The sequence below is a fragment of the Triturus cristatus genome, chromosome 7, assembly GCF_964204655.1.
Source record: "Triturus cristatus chromosome 7, aTriCri1.1, whole genome shotgun sequence".
NCBI lineage: Eukaryota > Metazoa > Chordata > Amphibia > Caudata > Salamandridae > Triturus > Triturus cristatus.
The window spans coordinates 1,107,451,724-1,107,478,466 of NC_140590.1; positions in this window are offsets into that span (position 1 = coordinate 1,107,451,724).

A 26,743-nucleotide genomic window follows, 5' to 3' on the forward strand; every position below is an offset into this window, starting at 1 on the left:
ATAAAGGCTTCTATCTTAAAACGTATTGTTCAAAATGTGACCAAGAAGCCGAATACCACAATATTGCATGCCATTATGCAAAATGTAAAGGAAGACCTCAAAAAGGAGAGTTGCCATTCCTGTGCAGCTTCTGTGACCTCAGATTTGGAACAAAGATTGGAGTTTCACAACATGCTCGGCACGCGCATCCAAGAGCGCAAAATGAGGCTAGACTAGCAGCTCTAGCAAGCTGCAAACCGTCAAAACTATGGTCACAGGAGGAAATACTGCTGTTAGCAGAATTGGAAAAAGTGTATGAGAACAAAAGAAACATTAATGCCCTGATGGTTCCGCATTTTGACAATAAAAATAGTAAACAAATTGCAGAAAAAAGAAGAGATAGAAGAGATAAGAGCAAAAAATCAGCAAAGGATGTACTGCAAGCATCCAATATCTCTGAGAATGACTCCTGAAATGAACCAGAGATTGCAGTAGAAGTAACAACAGAAAGGTGCAGAGACTTTATCAATCGAAAACGAGCACCAAAAATAAAAAACTTTGATGAACTGAATGATAGAATCACAGAAATCGAGAAGTACACCAAAAACATCCAGCATCACGATGCTGCTTTGGATCTGATGGAGGAGATAGTGACTTATATATCAGAAAACACCAATGATATAAGTCCTGTACCAGCAAATCGTACCGAACCAACGAGCGAACCCAATAATGAACTTATGAACTCTGCTCAAGATGAGCAACAGACTGCCTCTGTACAAAACAAGATACCAAAGAAAAATAAGAAAAATGGAAGGCTCAATCAGACACACAAGAAAAACTATGCAAAAGCAAAGGGCAGTGTTAGAAATGAGGGGGCTCTGGTTGGCGCAGGTAAGTACCAGCGACAAGCAGGGACCCTTTACTTCTAGTCAGGGCGAAGGATGACTCTTTAGAATAACCCCTGCTCACCCTCTAGGTGTGTGGCACGAGCAATCAAGGCTAAACTTCAGGGTGCACACAGTTAAGCATTTGTAATTATACACACAGCAAATCCATCGCATGCACCACAAACGGACACCAGGCAGGTTTTATATAAAAATAAGGCTTTTATATATCTATCTTTTATGCAGATTTATTACACGACCCAGTAACGTTTGAAAGGTTGGGCCACTAAATCTAATATTGCGGAAAGTTCTTTAGTGTGGGCAACAAGGTGAACTGTGGGTCTCGGCGCGCTTCGCGCTGATGCGGCGACGTGCAGGACGACAGGGAAAACAAACGTTGCGGACCCTGGATCTGATGTGAGCTCGCGTTCGAGTTTGTGTGTCACAGTACCTTATTTCTTTGTAAAGGCGGGTGCGGGGTGTCCAGCGGCTCTTCAGAAGGGTGAGGCGGCGTCCGGGGCTCCCAAGCTTTACGGGTGGATCTGGTCCTTCAGGCTTACAGGGAGAGTGGGGTGTTCAGGTTGGGAAGGTGTGCAGAGCGGGGCAGCCAAGTACGTTTTCCACGTCCGGTCCGTCCGAGGCTTTTGGGATGTTCACAGCGCCGATTCCGGCGGGAGGGGTGAAGGTGCACAGCGGGCCTCCAGCGGCGAGGTGATGGGGGCAGCCCAGCACGGTTTAGAGAGAGCGGCTCGGATCGAGCGAGGCTCTTCTCAAGGCAGGGGCGGCCAAGCAGCCCGGTCACGGCCCAAGGAGGGGCTGATGAGCACAAGAGTCACCGCTCCGGCGAGGGAAGGAACACCACAGACCAGCGGTAGGCGGGTGAAGGTCAGGATGAGCCCAATGGTCCTGGGGCTCAGTTCAGGGGGCAATTGTTTTGAAAGCACAAGGTTCTTGAAATAAAAATGGAGCAAGTCTTTAACAAAGGGTTCTTCTTCTCTCCTTTGGCAGCAAGGTCACCACTGCAGGCCAGTCCCCCAGGATAGGGACAGTCTTCCTCCATACAGCTTTCCTGGCGCCTCCTCCTCAGGCAGAGATTCTTCTTGGTTCAAACCAGATCTGATTTATACTACATTTCTTTTGTTCTCCCAGGCCAGGGGGGCCCTTGCCTAGTTCAGTCCAGTTCTGGAGCACTTTGTTGACGCGATGCAGGCATCTTCTTTCAGAGTGCAGGGCAGAGTCATCAGATGCTCCACAGGGGGCGGAGCCGCCATTGTGGTGGCAGAGCAAAGTCCTATTCAGAGTCCAGGTGTACTCCTCCCACCCATCTACCTGTCAATCTTTCTATTCACCACCAGGCTACCTAGCCCTGCCCATCTGGGTTTCCCCAGCCCTGTCACTCACACAAGCCAGACAGCAGATACACATCACACAGAGGCGGGCTGAAATGGTTAGGCAAGCAAAGACCAATTTTCTAAAAGTGGCATTTGCAAACGCAGAATATTAAAATAAACCTTACGAAAAGATGTACCTTATTATTCTGAGTTCAGGCATACTAAACTCGATCTTCTACCATGTTCCCTGGGCATGTTAGGATCATAGGATGTAACAAACTTAACAGCCCATTCTGGCCTATGAGAACAGGGTAGCCTTACAATAGTGAAAAACGAAAATGGCTGTAATTCACTATTAGGATATGCCACACACATCAGGGCTTGTCCTCCTTATGCTTACAACGCACCCTGCCCTTGGGCCTACCATAGGGGTGACTAACATGAAGTTATGGGAAGGGGTAGGGGCTGGCAAGTGTGTGCACGACAGTACCAGACTGCACGCAGGTTCTGCGATGGCAGACCCTAGACACATTTTACCAAGCCGCTTCTGTGGGTGGCACAACCAGTGCTGCGAACCCACACACGCCCTGGCACTCCTGGTGCACTTTACTGGGGTCTGACAGTAAACCAAATAAGCCAATTATGGAATCCAACCAACATAGCAATTTACAATGGGAAGAGCATATGCACTTTAGCACTGATCAGCAGTGGTAAAGTGCCCAGAGTCATAAAACTGCAGGAGGAAGGCAAAAGGTTTAGGGATGACCCTTCAAAAAGGGCCAAGTCCAACAGGCAGTTAGAAAGAATACCAGGCAATGTTTCAAAAAGACAAAAAGAAAATTGCCAGGATAATCACTGATGGGGCAGAAGATGCCACCTGTCAAATCAGTGCTGATGAAATCTTCCAATACTATAAAGACATAATTGAAAAAGAAAACAAGAACAATCCCAAATTCATCCCAATTGACCGGATACCAGATGAATGGGAAATTGGAAGTCTATGTAAAGAAATTACACTGCTCGAAGTAACTAAAGCCTTTGCTGAATCAGATTTAAAGAAAGCAGCGGGGCTTGATAAGATTGGTCTGAATGACTTAAATAAAGTGCATAGCAGGCAAACAAGACTGCTACCCAGAATCTTATCGTCTTGGTTATTGATGAGAAGAGTACCAGACAGTATTAAGAAGAACCGGTCAAAACTAATACCTAAGAATGTACCGATTAGCGAACTCAAAAAAATAAGTAATTGGCGTCCATTTACCATGGGTACGGCATTCATGAAGTTGTTCACAAAAATATTAACTAAAAGACTCACATTTTTCGTTGAAATAAATACGAGACAAAAAGGCTTCATGAAGGTGAGAGGTTGTCTCGAAAATCTGACTCTTCTGCAAAACATTATAAAAGGGGCACGAAAGAACAGAAGCTCGTTGGCAGTGGTGTTCGTAGATATCTCAAAAGCTTTTGACTCTGTCAGCCATGGTCATATTCTACAGAGTCTTGAAAGACACAGAGTTCCATCATGCATCAGAGACATAATAAAAGTCTTATACACTGACTCAACAACATTTTTCAAGGGAAAAAACAATGAAGCAACTCCAGAAATAACAATGAAGTCAGGAGTTAAGCAAGGTGACTCTTTATCTCCACTGCTGTTTAATATTGCCATGGATCCTCTGATCTGTGATCTTCAGAAAGAAGGCAAGGGCTTCACATTGGGCTCCAATGATCTCATCAAGCAAATCACCGCTCTGGCCTTTGCCGATGACATCACAGTACTCACCAACACCTGGGAAGGAATGAGTACAAATCTGAAAATCATTGAAAAATTCAGTAAAACAACAGGATTAAAACTTCATGTGAAAAAAACACATGGTTTCTATATAAGTCACCATAAAGATAAGATCCTGGTCAACAACTGTAAACCATGGCAATTTGAAAAACAAAACATTGAAAACATCCATCCAGGAGAAAGTGAGAGATACCTCGGACTGAACTTTGATCCACACACTGGCCATTCAAGCAACAACAAAATTAATGAGGTTCTTGTTAACTGGGCTCAAAAACTCGACAATCTACCACTTAAGCCCACACAGAAAATAGAAATATTGTGTCAATACTTGATCCCTAAACTGTCATTTAAACTGGAAATGACAGGAACAGAAGCAAAAACTGTAAACATTCTGGATCAAACAATTAGAAAGTATGTAAAACATTTTCTACACCTACCTGCATACACATGTGATGGTCTCCTGTATTCGAAAAGATCCTTTGGGGGCCTCAGTATTCCAAAGGTATGTACGTCAATTGGTCTGAACAAAGTTAATAACTTATTGTATCTCAGGGAAGCTCCAGATCTGTACATAGCTCATTCATTCATGTATGCAGGAGAAGTAATCAATGACAAAATTTATAGCATCATTAAAACACACAAACTCAACATTTTAGACAGTAGATTTCTGAGTCATGAATTGAATTTGGTAGCAACATATGATTGGAGGAAAGAGGAATTTGAGAAATGGGCAAATCTCCCTGTCCAAGGTGATGGTATAAAATACTTAGCAAGTAATCCAACCTCAAATTTTTGGATCAGCAAACATAATAAAATATAAGAAAATCAATACATAGCTGCGCCGATGTTGAGAGCAAATGTCCTGTATACTAGAGAAACCATCACTAGGGGAGGAAATCGTACATTTGCTACTTGGAGATACTGTAAAGATGTGTGTGAAACAATTTCACATATTTCAGGTGCATGTCCTAAAACCAAGGACATAAGAATAAAAAGGCATAACAAAGTGTTGGAATTACTAATTGATAGAGCAAAAAGGTGTGGGTGGATGACATACATGGAACCTCATGTCAAAAATAGTTAAGGTGAACTAAGAAAACCAGATGTAGTGTTCACCAAAAATGGTACTGCTGTAGTGGTTGATGTTTCAATTCGTTATGAAAACTCACAGAATTCCCTTGAATTAGTGTATGTGAGTAAAGTTAAATACTATCAGGATCTATCACAGCAAATCAAAGATCTTACCAACTGTAAAACTGTAAAATTTCATGGCTTTATTGCCTGATGTCGGGGTATTTGGCCTCAATGTAATGATGTTGCTCTGGCTGATCTTGGTCTGCAAATGTCATTCCCATTCAAGAAGAATGTTTGCCTGACTACATTAATGGACACTCTAAAAATGTGCCAAGTATTCATGGACAATTAAATTTCAGGCCAAACACTGAGATGTACACTATAGTACAGCACACATGTCACTTTTATAAACGTATTAGCCTAAATGTTGATTCACTAATATTTACATGTGGTTCAACAGTCACGTAATAGTTAATAGTTAATAGTTGACACAAGTATTAGTTAGGGGTGGGCGGAATTTGCGGAATTAACCTTCGCAAATTATCGCGAGAATGTTTAAAATTATCGCAAACAAGCAGAAATATCGCGAAGATGCGGAAGTTTTTTTCCGGCATGTTCGCGAGATTTTCTGCATGGTTGCGGGTCGCCAACTTACCCATGTGGTTGCTTGCGGGCGCGGCCATCTTGTTTTGAGTTGTTCTCGCGGTGCATGATCGCGAGAAGAAAGACGTGATCGCGCGACGCATGACGTCACTGCGGGCGCGAACTGTCGCGAGACAGCGCAAATGGCTAAAAACAATACAACATCTCATGGAGAACGCGACCGGATCAAGAAAACTGGTCGGCGAACGCAGGGATTCAGGTAAGGCGATCGCGCGCGCGCGAGAATGTATCATTTTACAGCGCGAGCAAGAAACAAATTATCGCCAAGCTGCGGAAACCGGAATTTTTGACATTTTCGCGCTCTCCGCGGAACGCAAAAATGTCAAATTATCGCAATTTCCGCGAACGGAACGAAATTTTTGCCCAGGCCTAGTATTAGTATAGATGTGGATTTTATAGATGTGAAGTTTTATAGAAATGTATTTTCAAACTAGATGTGCAATTTATAGATGTGTATTTTTATAGTTGTGTGCCTATATATTATAATGATTTAGATACAAATGTGTACATCATGATTATTGCAACGTCTTGAATAAAATAGGTCTCAAATAACTACATACACATAGTCACTACATATTGCATTGATTATTGATGTCCTGATAAACAGGACTATTCGTAGACAATTTTATATTGTTGGAATAGTACTGCAGGGTGTACTATCTCTGGCCTATACGTGACCCCAGTTTCAGTGAGGACAGCTTAAAGTGTGGCTGTACTCCGGAGTGAACAAATGTTGTATTGTTGGAAGCAAAACCGATTTGACGCTGATGGGCAGCATAATAACCCAGAATGAGCCACCGTCATCTAATTAGTGATGCGCATGAATGGATGAACGAGATTTCCACTGTCCCTCTCTACTATCTAGCGAAACCACAGCCAAGGGAACAGGCTTGGCAGAATCAGCGGGGGAAGAAGGCCCTGTTGAGCTTGACTCTAGTCTGGCACTGTGAAGAGACATGAGAGGTGTAGGATAAGTGGGACACCCTTGGGCCGCCGGTGAAATACCACTACTCTTATCGTTTTTTCACTTACCAGGTGAGGCGGGGGGCGAGCCCTGTGGGACTCTCGCTACTTGCTCCAAGCCCCGCCATTAGCCTGGGTTTAGACCGTCGTAAGACAGGTTAGTTTTACCCTACTGATGATGTGTTGTTGCAATAGTAATCCTGCTCAGTACGAGAGGAACCGCAGGTTTAGGCATTTGGTGTATTTGCTTGGCTGAGGAGCCAATGAGGCGTAACTACCATCTGTGGGTCAGAATCCCCCCTAAACCGTAACAATACCGCAGTGCCGTGGAGCCTCAGTTGGCCTGGGATAGCCTGCCTCTCTCGGGGGGCCGGTGCGTAGAGCCGCTCGCTTGGGGACCGGGGCGCAGACGGAAGGTGGCTGCCTCCATCGCCCTTAGTGCTCTGCATGTTCGTGGGGCACCCAGTGCTAAATCATTCATAGATGACCTGATTCTGGGTCAGGGTTTCGTAAGTAGCAGAGCAGCTACCTCGCTGCGATCTATTGAAAGTCATCCTCTGAGCCAAGCTTTTGTCTCTCCGTGCGTGGGCGCCCGCGGATGCCCTCCTCCACCACACCCCGTGATGGGTCCCTCTCCTGCTGGGCCGGCAGGAGGGACGCAGAGAGGGTAACGCAGGCATGCGGGAGGCCACCTCCACCACGTGCCCTCCAGCACGGGGCTACCCCTCCTGTCCCTGCCCCACTGGGGTGTGGGGATGGGGGCCACAATTCCTTGGGGATCGGCGGGGTGACCAGATGGCCTGGGGCAGCTGGCCCTTTCCTTCCCGCTGCTCCCGGGCAAGTCGGGGAGGCAGGTGAGCAGCGGCAGCACCTGGGAAGGAGCCTCATGAGCGGCTGCCTCGGAGCGCCTGGTCACCCTCGCTGGACTGCAAGGGCGACTGGGTATGGCACCCTCCCAGGTCATCCGGGTGCCGGGCCATCCTGGGTCAACTGGTAGCCTGGCTGCATGACCAGATAGCCCTGTGGGATGGCCAACCAGATAGCCCTGCGGGCCGGGTGACCAGATGGCCCTACTGGCCGGGTGACCACATGGCCCTGCAGGCTGGGTGACCACATGGCCCTGCGGGCCGGTTGACCACATGGCCGGCATGCCGGCCGTCTGGGCTAGCTCCAAATTTTGTCCTTCCCCAGAGTTCTGTAAGCCCCCACTACGTTTGGGCTTAATAGTCGAGAAACATGAGCTCCCTCGGCAGGCTGTCCGGGAGAGCATGTGGCCTGGGCTTAACAATCCTTAGTTCTAGCCCAGGGTCCGGGCGCTGGGGACAGGGGGTCCACCGGGGCCAGGGAGGCTCTCCCTGGCCTGGCTAGGGTTCGGAATCTGGGCCCAGGCCTGGGGCTCGAGCTCCGTCCGGTGGGCCCCGTGGTGCGGGAGCCCCCTGTCCTGCAAGCCAGCCGAGGATCCGGGCACTGAGGACGGGCTCAACTCGGACCTGGAGAGGGTCTCCCCAACCTGGCTAGGGTTAGGAAGCTGGGACAGGGCCTGGGGCTTGACCTCCTTCTGGCGGGCTCCGGGTTTTGGGTTCCCCATCCTGCAAGCCAGCCGATGGTCCGGGTGCTGGTGACTGGGATCCGCCAGGGTCTGGGGAGGCTCTACCCAGCCTGGCTAGGTTTTGGAAGCTGGGTCCGGGCTTGGGGCTTGAGCTCCATCCGGCAGGCGCCGAGGTGCGGGATCCCCCTGTCCTGCAAGCCAGCAGGGGGACTGGGTGCTGGGAACGAGGGTCCACTGGGGCCCGGGGAGGGTCTCCCCAGCCTGGCTTGGGTTTGGAAGCTGGGACAGGGCCTGGGGCTTGAGTTCCATCTGGCAAACCCCGGGGTGTGGGAGCCCCCCATCCTGCAAGCCAGCCGAGGGTCCGGGTGCTGGGGATGGGTGTCCACCAGGGCCCGGGGAGGCTCTCCCCGGCCTGGCTAGGGTTCGGAAGCTGGGACCGGGCCCGGGACTTCTCCACCAGGTATCCTGATATGGGCCACCATATTAGGCCCGAGATGCACCTGGCAGAAATGCAGCAGGTGGTCTTTCTGCCTGCTGTGGGTTGTCTTTCCGCCCGCCGCGGACAGTCTTTCCATCATAATGGACCCCAAGTCTTTTCCGCTGCGTAGTAGGAGTTTGTAATGGCCTGGGGTGCGGGAGCCCCCGTCCTGTGGCCTGGCGAGGGTCCGGGTGCCCGTGATGGGATCCATCGCTCCCCCAACCTGGCTGGGTTCAGAAGCAGGGAAAAGGCAAGGTGGAGTTGGGGCTGGCTAAGGGGCCCATTATGGTGGCGGGCATAATGGTGAAAGGGACCGCCCGCGAGAGAGGTGCTGCAAGTAGGGCTGGGCAGAGTTGGCGTAATGCCACTACGTGTAATTATGGAAAAAAATGTGTGGATAACGGCCCACGTCCTGCGGCCAGCTGAGGGTCAGTGTGCCCAGGACAGGGGTCCCTCATGCCAGGGCAGGCTCCCCGATCACCCCGGCCTGGCTGGGTTGAGAAGCAGGGACAGGCCCCGGGGCCTGGGTTTTGGTTAGGGCCTGGGGTGTGGGAGCCCCCGTTCTGCGGCCTGCCAAGGGTCCATCTGCCTCAGACAAAGGTCCCTGGTACAGAGCCCTGCAAGGGCAGGCAGTAGCCCTGCCACTATGGGCAGCGGGCAGATGGGCGTCCTTTCAATCCCAGCCATCTGGTCGCACCTTTTCCCCCTCGACCATCTGATCGCATGCAATGCTTTCCAATGGGGTGACCAGATGGCCGGGCTGCCCTGGAAGTCCCAATGACGGCTCATTTGCCTCGCGGATGCCAGCCAGGGCTCCAGGAGGATGGGCGCGCCCGCACCTAGGGTGTCCTGATTCTTGCAGTGCGCACAGGTTCTTAGAAAGAGGGGTAGCCTTCCTCTGGATTAGTGGGGGCAGGGTATGCCGGAACAACCCTCCCGGGCTGGTGGTTCCTTGCCGGGGACCAGATGAGCTATGCCCGGACAACACCTCGCCTCCATCCTGGGGTTCCCTTCTCCGGCCAACAGTGTGGCAAAGTGCCCAGGATGGGCTCCATAGGTCCCGGGCGGTCCTCCCCCAGGCATCCTGGCCCGGGAGCTCCGGTGGTCCTCCCTGTGCCTGAGGCCCAGCCAAGGTCCCCGAGCCCCTGGGAAGGGGAGCCCCCAAGCCCTGCGTGGGCAGGCGGGAGCCCTGCTGCGAAGGCTCGGGGCGGGCAGATGGGCGTCCTTTCGGTCCCAGCCGTCTGGTCGCACCTTTTACCCCTCGGCCATCTGGTCAAACACATTCCAATGGGGAGACCAGATGACCGGGCTGCCCTGGAAGTCCCGATGAGGGCTCATTTGCCTCACGGATCGCAGCCAGGGCTCAAGGAGGTCAGGCGCGTCCGTGCCTAGGGTCCCCTGAGTCTTGCGGTTTGCACGGGTTCCCAGAAAGAGGGGTAGCCTTCCTCCAGATTAGTAGGGGCAGGGTATGCCAGGATACCCCTCCCGGGCTGGCGGTTCTGAGCCGGGGACCAGATGGGCTGGGCACAGACAACACCTCTCCAGTGCCCAGGGCTCCCTCCTCCAGCCTGTGGTGTGGCAAAGTGCCCGGGACAGGCTCCATCGGTCCAGGGCAGTCCTCCCCTGGGTGTTCGGGTCCCGGGAAGCCCCTGTGGGACTCCCTGTGCCTGAGGCCCAGCTGGGGTCCCCGAGCCCCCGGGATGCGTGGCCCCGAGCCCTGCGTGGGCAGGCGGGAGCCCTACCGCAAAGGTTCGGGGCGGGCAGAGGGGCGACCAGATGGCCAGGCTTCACTGGAAGTCCCGATGAGGGCTCATTTGCCTCTCCGATCTGAGCCAGGGCTCCAGGAGGTCGGGAGCATCTCTGCCTAGGGTCCCCAGAGTCTTGAGGTGCGCACAGGTTACCAGAAAGTGGGGTAGCTTTCCTCTGGATTACTAGGGACAGGGTACTCCGGAACCCCTCCTGGCCTAGCGGTCCTCAGCCAGCAGCCGGACGGGCCATGACAGCCACCCCCACTCTGGGCTCTGTCCTTGGTCCTGCCGCGTGGTAGGGATGCTTGGGATGGGGTTCCATTATGCCCGGGGAGCCCCCTCCTGCTTGGCTGGGTTCAGGGGCTCCTAGAAACCCTGGGAAGGGTGGCCTCCCCACTCCTGGCTATGTCCTTGATCCTGCCGTGTGGCAGGGTGCCTGGGACAGGGTTCCTGTGGGCCCGGGAAGGCTTCGCCTGTGCTTCTGGGCCTGGGAGCCCCGGCTGTGTCCAGAGGGCCCCGCCCAGCCCCGGGTCAGGTGCTCCAGCCCTGGGCCCCTTCCTGCAGCCTGAATGGGGTTCCATCATGCCCAGGGAGCCTCCCCCTGCTCGGCTTGGTTTAGGGGCTCCCAGGGGCCCCAGGGAGGGCAGCCTCCCCACCCCGGGCTCCATCCTTGGTCCTGCCGCATGGCTGGGTGCCTGGGACAGGGTCCCCAGGGCAAGGGGAGGCTCGCCTTGCACCTCCGGGCCTGGGAGCCCCAGCTGGGTCCAGGAGCCCCGCAGGGCCCCAGGTCGGGTGCTCCAGCCTGGGCCATGTCTCTCAGCCTGCCGCTCCTCCAATGGCCCGGGATGGGGTTCCGTCATGACCAGGGAGTCTCCCCCTGCTTGGCTGGGTTCAGGGGCTCCGTCCCCACCCCGGGCTCTGTCCTCAGTCCTGCCGCGTGACAGGGTGCCCGGGACGGTGTCCCGCAGGCCCGGGGAGGCTTTCCCTGTGCCTCTGGGCCCTGGGATCCCTGGCTGGGTCCAGTGGCCCTGCCAGGCCCTGGTTGGGTGCTCCAGCCCATGGCCCCGTCCCCCGGCCTGCTGATCCACCAATGGGGGTCCGTCGGCCCCGTGCGGGCCTCCCCTGATTCTCCTGCTTGTCAAGGTGTCTGCAGGCCCCGGGTCAGAAGGGGACCCATCGGCATTTGTTGGGGCACAGAGCGACCAGATGCCCTCGCCTTTCAAACCCAGCCATCTGGTCACACCTATCCCCTCGGTCATATGGTCGCACCTATTCCCTCAGCCATCTGGTCGCACGCAATGCTTTCCAATGGGGAACAGAGGGCCTGCCTGCCCTGGAAGTCACCATGAGGGCTCACTTGCCACCCCGATCCTATCCAGGGCTCCAGGAGGTCGGGCACATCCGTCCCTTGGGTCTCCTCAGTCCTGCGGTGCGCACGGCTTACCAGAAAAGGGGGGAGCGGGTGTTACACGTCGGGCCTCATGTGTAGTCTCTTGGGCTCAGGGGAAGAAATTAGTAGGCCTGGGCGAAAATTTCGTTCCGTTCGCGGAAATTGCGATAATTTGACATTTCCGCGTTCCGCGGAGAGCGCGAAAATGTCAAAATTTCTGGTTTCTGCAGCTTGGCGATAATTTGTTTCTTGCTCGCGCTGTAAAATAATACATTCTCGCGCGCGCGCGCGATCGCCTTACCTGAATCCCTGCGTTCGCCGACAAGTTTTCTTGATCCGGTCGCGTTCTACATGAGATGTTGTATTGTTTTTAGCCATTTGCGCTGTCTCGCGACAGTTCGCGCCCGCAGTGACGTCATGCGTCGCGCGATCACGTTTTTCTTCTCGCGATCATGCACCGCGAGAAGAGTGAAAACAAGATGGCCGCGCCCGCAAGCAACCGCATGGGTAAGTTGGCGAGCCGCGAACACGCAGAAAATACCGCGAATGGGCGGGAAAAAAACTTCCGCATCTTCGCGATATTTCTGCGTGTTTGCGGAGATTTTAAACATTTTCGCGATAATTTGCGAAAGTCGCTTTTGCAAATTCCACCCACCCCTAGAAATGAGTACTGGTGTTATGGGGCATACACTTTTTAGGCGCTCCCTTACTGCATGCCTGGGGGTGGAGTTTACACACGTGCCCTCCTTTAAATATCCCTTCAAGCCGAGAAGCCGGTGCTTGGCTTTCGGTTTCCTGGATCTAGATGCCACGCCCTTCATGAAGAGTTCCTGCTTCGTAATTCTCCTAAACCTTGATTCACAGAGTTTTCAGGATCCCTCTCGCTGCCCCCCCGCAGAAGAGTCCTCACACCTGCGAGTGAGAGTCAGCGAGAGACTCACCCCGCTCCCCGCTCCCTAACGATTGTTTATTCGCGACCGCGGTGTAAAGCCAAAAAGAGACGCGGCCGCGTATTGAAAGCTACTTAGTATCCATTTTCCTTTCCCCCCCGGCATGGTGGCGCAATACATTTAATATACGCCGTCAGCGTATAGTAGCGTGAAGGCGGATACATTGTATCTTGTTTCCTAGTAACCATTTCACCGGCGCACGGTGTGTGCTTGTGCAGATCTTTATTATGTTGTACGCGCGGTGCGCGTTTGAAATTATTGAGGATCCTCACTTGAATTTCCTTCGCACTTGAGGTGCATGTTTAATGCCACATATTGGAAAATGTACTTTTGATATAGTGGATGCAACGATCTTGGCTTCTAGCTGGTGTTGGAAACAGGTTCCCCTATCAGCGTTTGGGCCCAATTTAATTTATCACACTGCTGCCTTGAAAGGTCTGCTAGTAAGGCACTTATGAGAATCCCCATTGAGCACAATTAGCAGAGCCCCAGAGAAACTCCTTCCTTACGAGCCACCTATTAGGTGCCAGTCCACTTGCTCTGCCCAATCTGTTCCCAACTACTTCTTGCCCTGCTGAGACGCCAATCCAACTTGCCTGCCCTGCTGAACAAACACTATCCCTGCTGAGTCACTTCTATTCTCCTTTTTGACTCAAGAGATGTCCAGCTGGTAAGAGGGGAGCGGGTGTCATAGTTAACCTCGGCACTAAAAGTGTATGCTGTGTTTTTATGGTTCTAAGGGAGGGGAGACCATTTTCTAATATTTTCCTTACTGTCTCTTCTATAGGTTGTCCTCTTCTTTGACCAGCTGGGGGATCTGAAGTATATTTCCAAGCTTTTGGTCCCCACATCTCTCAGGGGCTGTCTACTGTTAGAGTGTTTTGGGCTCACGCTTCTGTGGACAGGCCTTGGAAGTGTGGGGATATTCTCGTAGCTCCTGTGGATTGGGTCTACTAGCTCACACAGGTGGTTCTATTCGGCAACAGAAAGCCAAGCCCACGAATTAAGTCCACCCAAGCGACGATGAATCTAGAAGGAGCTAGTTCCTTAACTGAGAACCCCCTCCACAGCCCTACCGTATAAGAGTTGGTGGCTGCCCTCTTGGACCTTCAAAGAGAAGTAGGGAGACTCAGAGTAGAAAACCACCAATTACATGTAGAATTAGAAAGACATCAACATGTAGACAGTGCTACAGTAGCAGAGACCCCGCACAAGAATAAATGTACATATATACAACCTGCCCGCTTCACAGTTCCTTTTCCAATGGTCGAGTCTACGACTGCTAGCCCCTCCAATCCCCAAGCCATACAGGTGTCTGTGCATACACATAATCCTGTTCCTCTAGCAGTCCCAGAAAGGTTTTATGGAGATAGCGCCAAATTCAGTGTTTTTCTCAATCAATGTCAATTACATTTCCTTTGTAAGGCTACTGCCTTTCCCGATGACGCCGCTAAAGTTGCGTTTGTTATTTCGTATTTAGGGGGTAATGCTGCGAGTTGGGCGGTCCCTCTAGTTGAAAGCAACGATCCCCTTTTGTATAATTTTACACTCTTTAAAGACAAATTGAAGAGTTTGTTCTCGAGACATACCTATGTACAAGCGAGTGACAGTGAGTTATTAAGCTTGAAACAGGGAAATAAGGACCTTCTGACCTATGGGACGGAGTTCAATAGGTTGATAGTGGAAACACAATGGCCGGAAGAGAAAAGAACCTCTCTCTTTTATCGAGGATTAAACAATGATTTGAAAGATCTCTTGTCTCACATCGTGGACCCTCCCGAAGATTGTCACACCTTTATTGATCTAGTGGTGAGACTCAATCACAGATTAACGGAACGAAAAGGGGAGAAATCTCATGGAAACCTGGCTCGTTTTCTGATAGTTCGAGGGGACAAGAGAGAGACTAAAGAACTCAAAGACACAAGCGAACCGATGCAAATGGGGGTATGAGAAATCCTTTAACTGTTGAAGAAAAAGAAAGACGGAGAAAACAAAACCTTTGTCTTTATTGCGGAAAGGGGGGACATTATGCAAGAGGCTGTCCGGCCAAAACAGGCACAATCCCTAAGACAGCGGCTATGTGCCAGGAGTATGGTGTCGCATCGGGAAACTAAAGAACTTGAAGATGGAAGAGACCGTTTCTTCAAGTGATCCATTTTGTAAGGTCTCTTTAGAGGTGGCTAGTATTCACACACCCGTGGTGCGCCATTTTACCTTATCCGTTGCACTCATTGTATCCATTCAAAGCCGTAAGACATTATCCATCCTTCTAGATTCAGGGGCGACCGGTAATTTTCTAGATATTCATTTGACACAAACTCTGAAAATTCCTTTTGTGCCCAAAGCTAAACCCGAACCTATTAGAGCAGTGGAAGGAGCAGAATTATCTTCCGGTTTGATCGCTTACCATACTCCCGCTTTGACCATGGTACGCAGCAACCGGCATTCGGAACAAATAGTATTCAATCTCATAGACACACCTAACTTTGGGGCTATCCTAGGGGTGCCGTGGTTGCAGGTACATAACCCCCATATAGACTGGAATTCTCGTAATGTCACTCCAAGATCTGCTTATTGTATGTTACATTGTTACAATGAAGCTCATGAGTGGGAAACTCCGTTATGTTGTGCGATGGAGAAGTCAGAGATGACTCTCCCTCCTATCTATAGTGAGTTCACAGAAGTCTTTGATGCAGAAAAGGCCTCCGCCTTGCCCCCTCACAGGAGTTACGACTGTAGAATCGACTTGATTCCTGGGGCTGAATTGCCTGTGAGTAGTGTATATGCTCTGACGGAGCCTGAAACTGAATACCTTCAACAATACCTCTCGGAAATGCTGGACAAGGGGTTCATAAGACACTCTACTTCCCCAGTGTCCTCTCTCCCCTCTTCTTCATTCCTAAACACGAGGGGGGTTTAAGAGCCTGTCTTGATTATCGCGCCCTAAACAAGGGGACCATAAAGAACAAGTACCCATTGCCTCTCATTTCAGTACTCCTGGATCAAGTGCAAGGGGCCAAGATATTCACCAAACTAGATCTTAGAGGAGCCTACCATTTGATAAGGGTCAAAGAGGGCGTTGAGTGGAAGACTGCCTTTCGTACGAAATTTGGCTTATTTGAGTATTGTGTCATGCCATTGGGTCTTTGCAGTGCCCCTGCCGCTTTTCAATATTTTATTAATGACATTTTACGTGAATACCTTGACCTCTTCGTGATTGTATACATCGATGATATTTTGATTTTCTCCAAATCTGAAAGAGAACATGTGGAACATGTAAAGAAGATCTTAAAGAGACTAATGGATAATCATCTCTTCGCTAAACTAGATAAAAGCTAATTCCACACAGATACACTGTACTTTTTGGGGTTTGTTATCACCCCTGATGGCATCCTTATGGATCCAAAGACGATAGACGCATTAGTCAAATGGCCCAGTCCAACCTTAGTGAAAGATGTACAATCATTTATCGGGTTTGCAAATTTTTACAGACGCTTCATCGATCATTTTTCTGATCTTATTACCCCCATTACGAGGCTGTTACGCAAGGGAAGCCATTTCGCTTGGTCAGATGAGGCAGAAAACGCATTCTTGCAGCTCAAAAACAGGTTCACTACAGCGCCTATCATGTGTCACACGGATAACACACAGCCATATTATGTGGAAGCAGATGCCTCTCAATATGTGGTGGGTGGCGTTTTATCCCAACGTAATCCAACCACGGGGTGTTTACATCCTGTTGCGTACTTCTCAAAAACGCTTCTCCCTGCTGAACAGAATTACACCATAGGAGAAAGGGAACTCTTGGCTATAAATCTTGGTTTCCAAGAGTGGAGACATTATTTACTGGGATCCCCACATACGATCACGATCTACACAGACCATCGTAATCTGCAATTTTTTTAATCCGCCAAGGCCTTAACCCCTAGATAAATGAGATGGGTATTGTTTTTTAGCGAATTCGATTTCGTTATCACCTATCGTCCTGGAACACAACAGGGAAGAGCTGATGCCTTGTCCCGTTTGGGAGCTGACAAAAGAATACAAATAAGCGAACCTCCTCCTCTCATTCCGTGCCATAAGATTGTTGGAGTCAGTGTTAAGGGCCATCCCACCGCACCCTTCTTTTCTCAGCTAATGAACGCCTATGGAGAGATATCTCCACTAGAGTGGGCAAAAGATGCTCAACGAACCATTAAAAATGGGTTATACCTGCACGATGATAAGAATTACGTTCCCCTTAGAGACCTCCAACAACAGATAATTGAATGGTGTCATGACACGTCCTTAACGGGTCATCCGGGTAGTGAAAAAACCATTCAGTTGTGTCAAAGATGGTTCTGGTGGAATGGGATAAAAAAGGACATTCTGTCTTATGTCTCGAAATGTTCTGTATGCGCAAGGCAAAAATCTCTGCATACATCCCCTGCCGGGTTGTTACGTCCCACAAACATACCATCAATTCCTTGGCATACAGTCAGTATGGACTCACATTACTGATTTACCTCAAGCTAGCAAGCTACAACACTGTCTTAGTAGTGGTAGATCTGTTTACAAAGATGGCACACTTCATTCCCTTGAAAAAATTGCCCACTGCCAAAGACTTGGCACAGGTGTTCATAGACCAAATCATTAGACTACACGGCGTTCCCTTTGTGATAATCACCGATGGAGGCGCCCAGTTCATTTCACGGTTTTGACAGGGATTATGTACAGCGCTAGGAATAGATCATAGATTGTCCACGGCATATCATCCGCAAACAGATGGGCAAACTGAGAGGACTAACCAGACCTTAGAACAAACCCTACGATGTTTACTGTCAACCATCACATCAAACTGGGTACATGCCCTATCCTTAGCGGAATTTGCATACAACAATTCCATGCATTCATCCAATGGTGTTTCCCCCTTCTTTTGTGCTCAGGCCCACCACCCTAGGTTCCTTCCTTTCCCAGTACCTATTCACTTAGATCGTGTACCTGCAGTCCACCGTCATCATGCTACCATTTTAGACACCTGGAAGGCGGCTTCTCGAGAGTTGAGAAAGACCCAAGAAGTCATGAAGAGACAAGCAGATAAACACCGACGGCCTACCCCAGATTATAAAGTAGGTGATCAGGTGTGGTTGTCTACTCGGAATTTAAGATGAGAAGGTCTTCGTAAATTACAACCCCGTTACGTGGGACCTTATAAAATAAGCAAGGTCATCACTCCTGTGTCACTTAAATTAGAGTTACCTGAAAAAATGCAAATCCATCCTGTTTTCCATGTGTCCCTACTGAAAGAATTCCAATCCCCTCAGAACCCTGAAACTCCTCCTCCCCCTGTTCTAGTCGGTGATGACCTAGAATATGAAATCAAGAGAATACTCGATTCTCGTAGACATCGGGGTAAACTGCAATATTTAATTGATTGGCTAGTGTTTGCTCCAGAAGATCGGTCTTGGGAACCTGCTGAAAACGTACACTCCCCTGTTCTTGTTCGTAGATTTCATGCCCTACATCCCAACAAACCTCGTCCTGTAAATCAGCCTTTGGGTGGGAGAACTGTTACACGTCGGGCCTCCTGTGCAGTCACTTGGGCTAAGGGGGAGAAATGAGTACTGGTGTTATGGGGCTAACACTTTTTAGGCGCTCCCTTACTGCATGCCTGGGGGTGGAGTTTACACACGTGCCCTCCTTTAAATATCCCTTCAAGCCGAGAAGCCGGTGCTTGGCTTTCGGTTTCCTGGATCTAGATGCCACGCCCTTCATGAAGAGTTCCTGCTTCGTAATTCTCCTAAACCTTGATTCACAGAGTTTTCAGGCTCCCTCTCGCTGCCCCCCCGCAGAAGAGTCCACACACCTGCGAGTGAGGGTCAGCGAGAGACTCACCCCGCTCCCCTCTCCCTAACGATTGTTTATTCGCGACCGCGGTGTGAAGCCAAAAAGAGACGCGGCCGCGTATTGAAAGCTACTTAGTATCCATTTTCCTTTCCCCCCCGGCATGGTGGCGCAATACATTTAATATACGCCGTCAGCGTATAGTAGCGTGAAGGCGGATACATTGTATCTTGTTTCCTAGTAACCATTTCACCGGCGCACGGTGCGTGCTTGTGCAGATCTTTATTATGTTGTACGCGCGGTGCGCGTTTGAAATTATTTGAGGATCCTCACTTGAATTTCCTTCGCACTTGAGGTGCGTGTTTAATGCCACATATTGGAAAATGTACTTTTGATATAGCGGATGCAACGATCTTGGCTTCTAGCTGGTGTTGGAAACAGGTTCCCCTATCAGCGTTTGGGCCCAATTTAATTTATCACACTGCTGCCTTGAAAGGTCTGCTAGTAAGGTGCTTATGAGAATCCCCATTGAGCACAATTAGCAGAGCCCCAGAGAAACTCCTTCCTTACGAGCCACCTATTAGGTGCCAGTCCACTTGCTCTGCCCAATCTGTTCCCGACTACTTCTTGCCCTGCTGAGACGCCAATCCAACTAGCCTGCCCTGCTGAACAAACACTATCCCTGCTGAGTCACTTCTATTCTCCTTTTTGACTCAAGAGATGTCCAGCTGGTAAGAGGGGAGCGGGTGTCATAGTTAACCTCGGCACTAAAAGTGTATGCTGTGTTTTTATGGTTCTAAGGGAGGGGAGACCATTTTCTAATATTTTCCTTACTGTGTCTTCTATAGGTTGTCCTCTTCTTTGACCATTCTGAGGAAACCAGCTGGGGGATCTGAAGTATATTTCCAAGCTTTGGGTCCCCACATCTCTCAGGGGCTGTCTACTGGTAGAGTGTTTTTGTCTCACGCTTCCATGGACAGGCCTTGGGAGTGTGGGGATATTCGTGTTGCTCCTGTGGATTGGGTCTACTAGCTCACATATTCGGCAACAGCGGGTACCCTTCCTCTAGATTACTAGGGACAGGGTACTCTGGAACTCCTCTCGGGCAGGCGGTCCTCAGCCTGCATCTGGATGGGCCAGGATGTTACCCAGGCCGGGACCATCCCTTGGGCAAACCTGTGGTGTGGTGCCTGGGGCACGAGGAGGCATCTCCTGTGCCCGGGAGCCCAGATGGAGTCCATGGGCCCCCGAGCTCAGTGTCCCTGCCTGCCGCTCCACCAGGGGGCATGAGACAGGGTTCCACCAGGCTCGGGAGACTTCCCCTCCTGAGGTCCCCTGGGAGGGCAGTATCACCACCTCAGGCTCTGTTCTCGGTCCTGTCGCGTGGCAGGGTGCCCAGGATGGGGTCCCGCAGGTCCGTGGAGGCTTCCTCTGTGTGCCCAGGCCAGGGAGCCCCGGCTGGGTCCAGGGGCCCTGCTGGGCCCCAGTTTGGTTGCTCCAGCCCTGGGCCTCGTGCCGCAGCCTGCCGCTTTGCCAAAGGCCTGGGGCGGGGTTCCAAACTGTGATTCTCTAAAAATCGCCATTTGAGAATCGCAAAACTATTCTTTGATACATCGGGACCAATATTGTCCATATTGAGAAAGAAACAATTGTAGTAGCGTTTTCTATCACATTTTTACTGACTGAATGTTTTCACATATGCTGATACCTTTATCAAGTGAGTACGCTTGAAATCTACGAGAGCTACAGACTTGAAGCTTTACTACTGCTATCTTATACCCATACAGAAGCAAATCTACAACTTTACTCAGAGAGCATTTGTGAACCTAAGACGGCAGCAAACTATATTGTGTTTCCCTCATGTATTAATTATTAGATAGATCGGCTATAATAGTGAAATTATGCAACCGATGTATACCACATGTACAGTAATTCTCTACACTAACATGTGCAAGAGAATGGCAGTGCTCCCTGCAGACTAAGCCTACTATAAGACAGAGATGGGTGATAAGAGAGTCACAATAAAGGGGCAAAAGAGCCTAACTAAATGATATCCCATATATAGTTATATATGGCTAACACTGAGTAGCACAAAACGTCAATGGTAGTGATTAATTTGTTTCCACAACCTTCATTTTGAATCTCCTCGGTAATCTATAGGACCTTTTAGATTCTATTTTTTTTTTATTCACAGAGTGTCATCATTTTCTTTGCAGGACAGTGTCAAGTATAAACAAAGTTTTAGTATCAGTGTTACCATGGGAGCTGGTAGGTTGCATATACTTACACACCTGGAACTTGTACAACATTGAGTACATTAGCTTCCACATGATGTGGATCCACTGTCTAAGGTTTCGGAACCGGTTTGATTTGGCTCATTTTCAGATGTCCTTTTCTGGATGTTTCTCAGATACATGCTTTGTCCAAGGTGCAGCACGTAACAACGATGCAGATTCCAAGCAGGAGTATCCACAACAGGGACCCATTGAAGTGTGAGATCTCAGCACCTGGCTATCATCAGCCTTCTTGAAGCATTATTTAAGGGCATGCAAAAAGCTTCCTCACTTTGAACAACAGAACACAGTCCCTCATCCAGTGCTTTATATGGGCGGTACTCACCGGTACTGAGTACCGGCACTTCTGATTTTTTTTACTGTCAGTACCGGCACTTCTCTGTAGCCAGGGAGAGTACCGGTACCCTGATCCTCGGCACGGCAGGCTCAGGTTAGGTTTCTGCTTCAGTGCAGGGCAGAGGCCGCTCTAATTCCGCGGATCTTGTAATTAACTTGGCTGAAGTATCCTTTTCCAGAGTTGCTGGTGAAGATTCCAGCAGCGCACATTTGAATGTCCCCAAACTGCTGGGGGATGAGAGGGCTTGTGTCATGCTGTGATTAACAGAACAGGGTCTCTAGACAGACTCTGCACTGTCAATCAGATGCGCAACGACCATTTGGGTGAAAGTGCCATCATGACTTTCATTTTGTGTTATGAGTTAATCTGAGTTTTTTGTCATAAACACATTTCTGATGTATTTAAATATGTGCTGCAACTGGTACAGAAGTCTGTATGTATGATGATATTGTGCCCTTAGCCCCGCCAACTTGCCACACCTCTATATTAATGAGTACCTGCACTTATTTTTCCCATGTAAAGCACTGCCCTCATCTATATTAAAATGCCTGGGTCTCCATTCTCGAGTGACAGGAAGGCGGCCAATGCACAACCACTGTCTGGGGAAGTTGTATCTACCTTCCATTTTCTGCCATGCTAAACCCGGAGCCATCTAAAATTGACCAGTGCTCAGACTCTGATCACACAGAGAGTCCTACTATCATACATGTGCCAAACTCTCTCTGCACATATATTCACTGAACTTGTCCATAATGTCAGTGCTAAGTTCTGGAGATGAAATAACAGAGACCTTTATACAAAAAGTGTTATTACACCACTCTGACGTTGACGAAAAAAAAAAAAAGTACTGGGAATAAAATGGATAAAAAAAATCTATAAGCTGCCATTAGTGCTTTATGTGACTCACCTCAGGCATGGACATTATTCAAATACCTGCTCTGAGGACTCACTTTTTGCACCCTTCCAAGCCGCAGATAAGGTTCATCATGACCTCGCATTACTAAGAACAGCTCTACAGCTGAACCCACACACAAGACTAGCATGATACTATAGTCAATTAGTCAAGATTGCAGTTTTGCCAGCATTTGTGCACACAGTGTAGGGATACAGGCCCTTTGACCACTCAAGTAACAATTGCGGTCCTAACACACGCTAAGCCAGTGAGAACATTTGGAATTCATATTTTCATACTAGACTAATTATGTGTATTCTGTTAGTAGATCCTGGTTGCTCAGAACTCTTAGTTATTTTAGTAATCATTCTATGACTTATAATGACCAGATGCTGGCCCTATGATCTGTGCCAGTTAACCCTTTGGTGTCTCTGGTGTCCTGGGCACCATAACAATTTGAGACATATGTTTCCTTCACCAAAAGGTAGCACTTCCTTTAGTGGCCAGGCACAAGAGCACGTTTATTTGTGCTAGGTAGGCACCGAGACAATAAGGCATTTGCCTAGAATCACAGGATGCTGAGCCAACACTGAGGCTCGAACCTGGTTCCCCTGATCCAATGTCGGCAGCGCTGGCCGTAAGGTGTAGAGGAGCAAGACCACTGACTTCTTGTCAGTGAAATTGCTCTCCCAATCCCGCAGCTCCACCATCAAGTGAGTCCCTCCTGAACCTCTGCACTCTCAAGTGTTTGTGTTCAAGGCCCTCCTCCACCCGCAGGTTATACCTGCACCTCATCCCTGGTGGTCCAGTGGATCTCTGTCTCCTTCTCTCGCTCCACTTTTCCTCTCCAATTTCAATCATGTTTTACCCTCTTTTCAAGCTCTCCCTTTCACTCTTCTTCTATCTCTTTCATCCATTTTTCTTGCACGTATCTACTTTATTCCCCTTCCATTCCACTCTTTTCCATGGTAGTCCAGTGGACCTCCGTCTCCTTCGCTCGCTCCACTTTTCCTCTCCGTTTTCACTCATTTTTTCCCCTTATTTAGAGCTCTCCCTTCACCAACCCTCTATCTCTTCATCCACTTTTCTTGCACTTTTCTAATTTTTTCCCCTTTTATTCCACTCCTTTCCCTTTTTAGACCGTTTTCCCTGCCGCAGCTGCCCCCGGACCCTTCCCCCAGAACGACCAGCGTGACCATCCCAGTCCAACTCCCGCCTCCCAGCTGTCCAGCCCTCACCCACCCCTACTTAATGGCAGCCTCCGCAAGGGGGCGCACAGCAGACGCGCACAGTTGGCACGCCACTGTCCCGTATGTGCCCATCCGTGACCAGCACCAGGAGCCCTGGACCTCTGCAACACCAACGCTATGACCCAGCGACACTCCACCCACTCCACCCAGGCCGCAACAACAACTGCAAGCTAGCATCAGCAGCCGACACCCACGGACCCTTCAGCTGTCACCGCTGCTGACACACCTGCAGCACCACCAGAAAAACCAAAGCCAGCACAACCCGCCCGCAAGAACACACCTGAACCAAAGACCCTGCAATACATCCTTCTCAACGTCAGATGACTCCACAAATACGCCACTGAAATCTGGGACCTCCTCGACAGCACTACCCTGGATGTTGCATTCTTTAGCGAAACTGGGACAAACACCACCTCGGGACCGGACATCGCCATCGCCATTCCCCAAGGATACAAGATTTCAAGGAAGGATCACCCCACCCACCCGGGAGGAGGAATGGCCATTCTCCACAAATTCACCCTCCACTAGAGCACACTCCCCGACAACGCCACAGACCTGATGGAACACCTTCACTTCAAGATACTAGCCAGCCCTACCTCCACCCTCCGGTGAACCCTCATCTACTGACCCACTTGACCCCGTGGACTATTTGCCAACTCCATCACGGACATCATCTCCCGACATGTCATTGCATCCACCAACTACACCCTGCTGGGAGACCTGAACTTCCACCTCGACAACCAACTGGACCCCAACACCACATCCCTCCTGGACAACCTCCACAACATTGGACTCCGCCAGATCGTGACCGAACCCACTCACTCAGCAGGACACACCCTCAACCCCCTCTTCACAACAGGAAACTCCATCACTTTCAGCCACACCCACAAACTCCCATGGACAGACCACTTCACCTTCACCCACCATCCACATACACCAGCACCTGCTTCCACAAAGAAACTGGCCCAAAATCACCGACGATCAGCTCACCTCCTCACTCAGCAACCTCATCCCCATCCGTCGCGGAAGACAACAACCACAACATCAGTGCCCGAACTCTGCACAGATGGATCTCCGACAGCGCCAACACCATATCCCCCTCAAGAAAAACAAGAACACTCATGCCAAGGAAGCCAGATGGTTTACCACCGAACTTTGAGAGTCCAGATGCATGTGCCGCCACCTCAAAAAGGACTGGAGGAACTCCAAATCCACAGAGGCTGACAACAACTTCAGAGCAGCCACCAACGCTCACCACCAACTCATCAGAGAATTGTGAAAAAAAGCAATTGAAGACAGAATCTCCATTTACACAACAGCAAAGAACTCTTCAGCATCATCAAGGAGTTCGCCCAACTCACCGGCGAGTCTACTGACATCCCTCCCTCACAAGACCTCTGCAACACCTTCTTCCACCTCAAAATCAGTCAATCCACTCCAGGTCCCCCATGGACCCCTGCCCCCACCACATCTTCAACAAAGCCACCGACACCATCGCACCCATGCTCTGCCACACCATCAACCACTCCCTGACGAAAGCCTTGTTTCCCAACGACTGGAAACACACCGAGATCAATCCCTCCGGATGAAGCCCTTGGCGGACCCCACCGCAAGAACTACAGACCCATCTCCCTGCTCCCGTTCCCAGTGAAAGTCATTGAGAAAGCCATCAACAGCCAACTCACCACCTTCATCGAAGTGCCCAACATCCTGGACTACTCCCAATTTGGCTTCAGATAAAACCTCAGCACAGAAACCACCCTCCTCGCCACAACCGACAACATACACTCCCTACTGGACAGAGGAGAAACAGTAGCCCTTATCCTCCTCAACCTCTCAGCGGCGTTCGACACAGTCTCTCACTGCACCCTAATATACAGACTCCACGACGCAGGGATCTGGGACAAGGCCCTCGACTGGATCTACTCCTTTCTCTCTGGCAGAATACAGCGGGTCAGAATCCCCCCTTTCCTGCTGAGTCCCCAGGGGTCCTCCCTGAGACCCACGCTCTTCAACATCTACATGGCTCTGCTCAACCCCATCGTCAGAACCTGCGGACTCAACATTGTGTCATATGCAGACGACACCCAACTCATCCTCTCCTTATCCAATGAACCCAACACCGCCAGACCCAACTTTCAAGAATGCATGGAAGCCGTCACCAAATGGATGAAAAGCAGCTGCCTACAACTCAACACCGAAAAAACATAAGTACTCATCATGGGGCCAAACCCCGATGCCTGGAACCACACCTGGTGGCCCCCTTCCTTCGGAAGCTCACCCACCCCCACGGACCACGCACGCAACCTTGGAATCATCCTGGACCGCCAGATCAACTCTGTCGCATCCTACTGATTACACACCCTCTGCCTCCTACGTAAGACCTTCAAATGGATCCCCCTCAAGCAGAGAAAGACCATCATTCACACCCTCGTCACCAGCAGACTCAACTACGGCAACGCACTCTACGCCGGAATAAAACACTGCTCTTTAACTTGACAAGACACTGCCACATCTCCAAGCACCTGTGCACACTCCACTGGCTCCCCATTGAGGCTAGAATCACCTTCAAGATTTTTACCCACGCACACAAGGCCTTCCACGACACCAGATCAGCATACCTGAACAGCCGACTCAAATTCCGCGCACCCTAAAGGACCCTACGATCAACCCAGCTCTCCTACGCCGTGGTCCCCCGCACCAGAAAGATGAGATCGGGAGGCCGCTCCTTCTTCTTCCTCGTGGCCAGAGCCTGGAACACCTTTCCGCTCCACCTCAGACATACACCATCGCTCCCCATCTTCGCGAGAAACATCAAAACCTGGCTCTTCGACAGACCCCCTCCTTGATGGACTGGAACTTGCACCCACCCCCCCAGCACCTTGAGACACTTACGGGTGAGTAGTCACTCTAACAAAAACTTGATTGATTGATTGATTGATTGATTGATTGATTGATTGATTGATTGATTGATGAGTTGACACCAGATTTTCCAGGAGCCTCAACTTCTATGCTATTATTCAAGTTCCCCTACCCTGCCTTCCAGTTTTCATCTTTTATCTCTCTGCTTTGCATTAAGTTTGGCCTCAACAACTGTAAATGTCCTCCTCAGGACCAACTTAAGAGTGTCCCAAAGCATAACTATCATTGGGGCCAAGCCCTATTGCTCTGTCAGGTAGATAGTGATGCACCCGAGGATAGATTCAACAAATTCAGTCTGTCGCAGAAGATTGCCATTCAGTCACCAGTGTCTCCGTTGAGGAGAGCTGTCAGAGTCATGTAGAGCTAGGGTCACCAGGAAGTGTCAGAAAAGGTGATAACTCCTATCTCTACCTGCAGGGTCCTT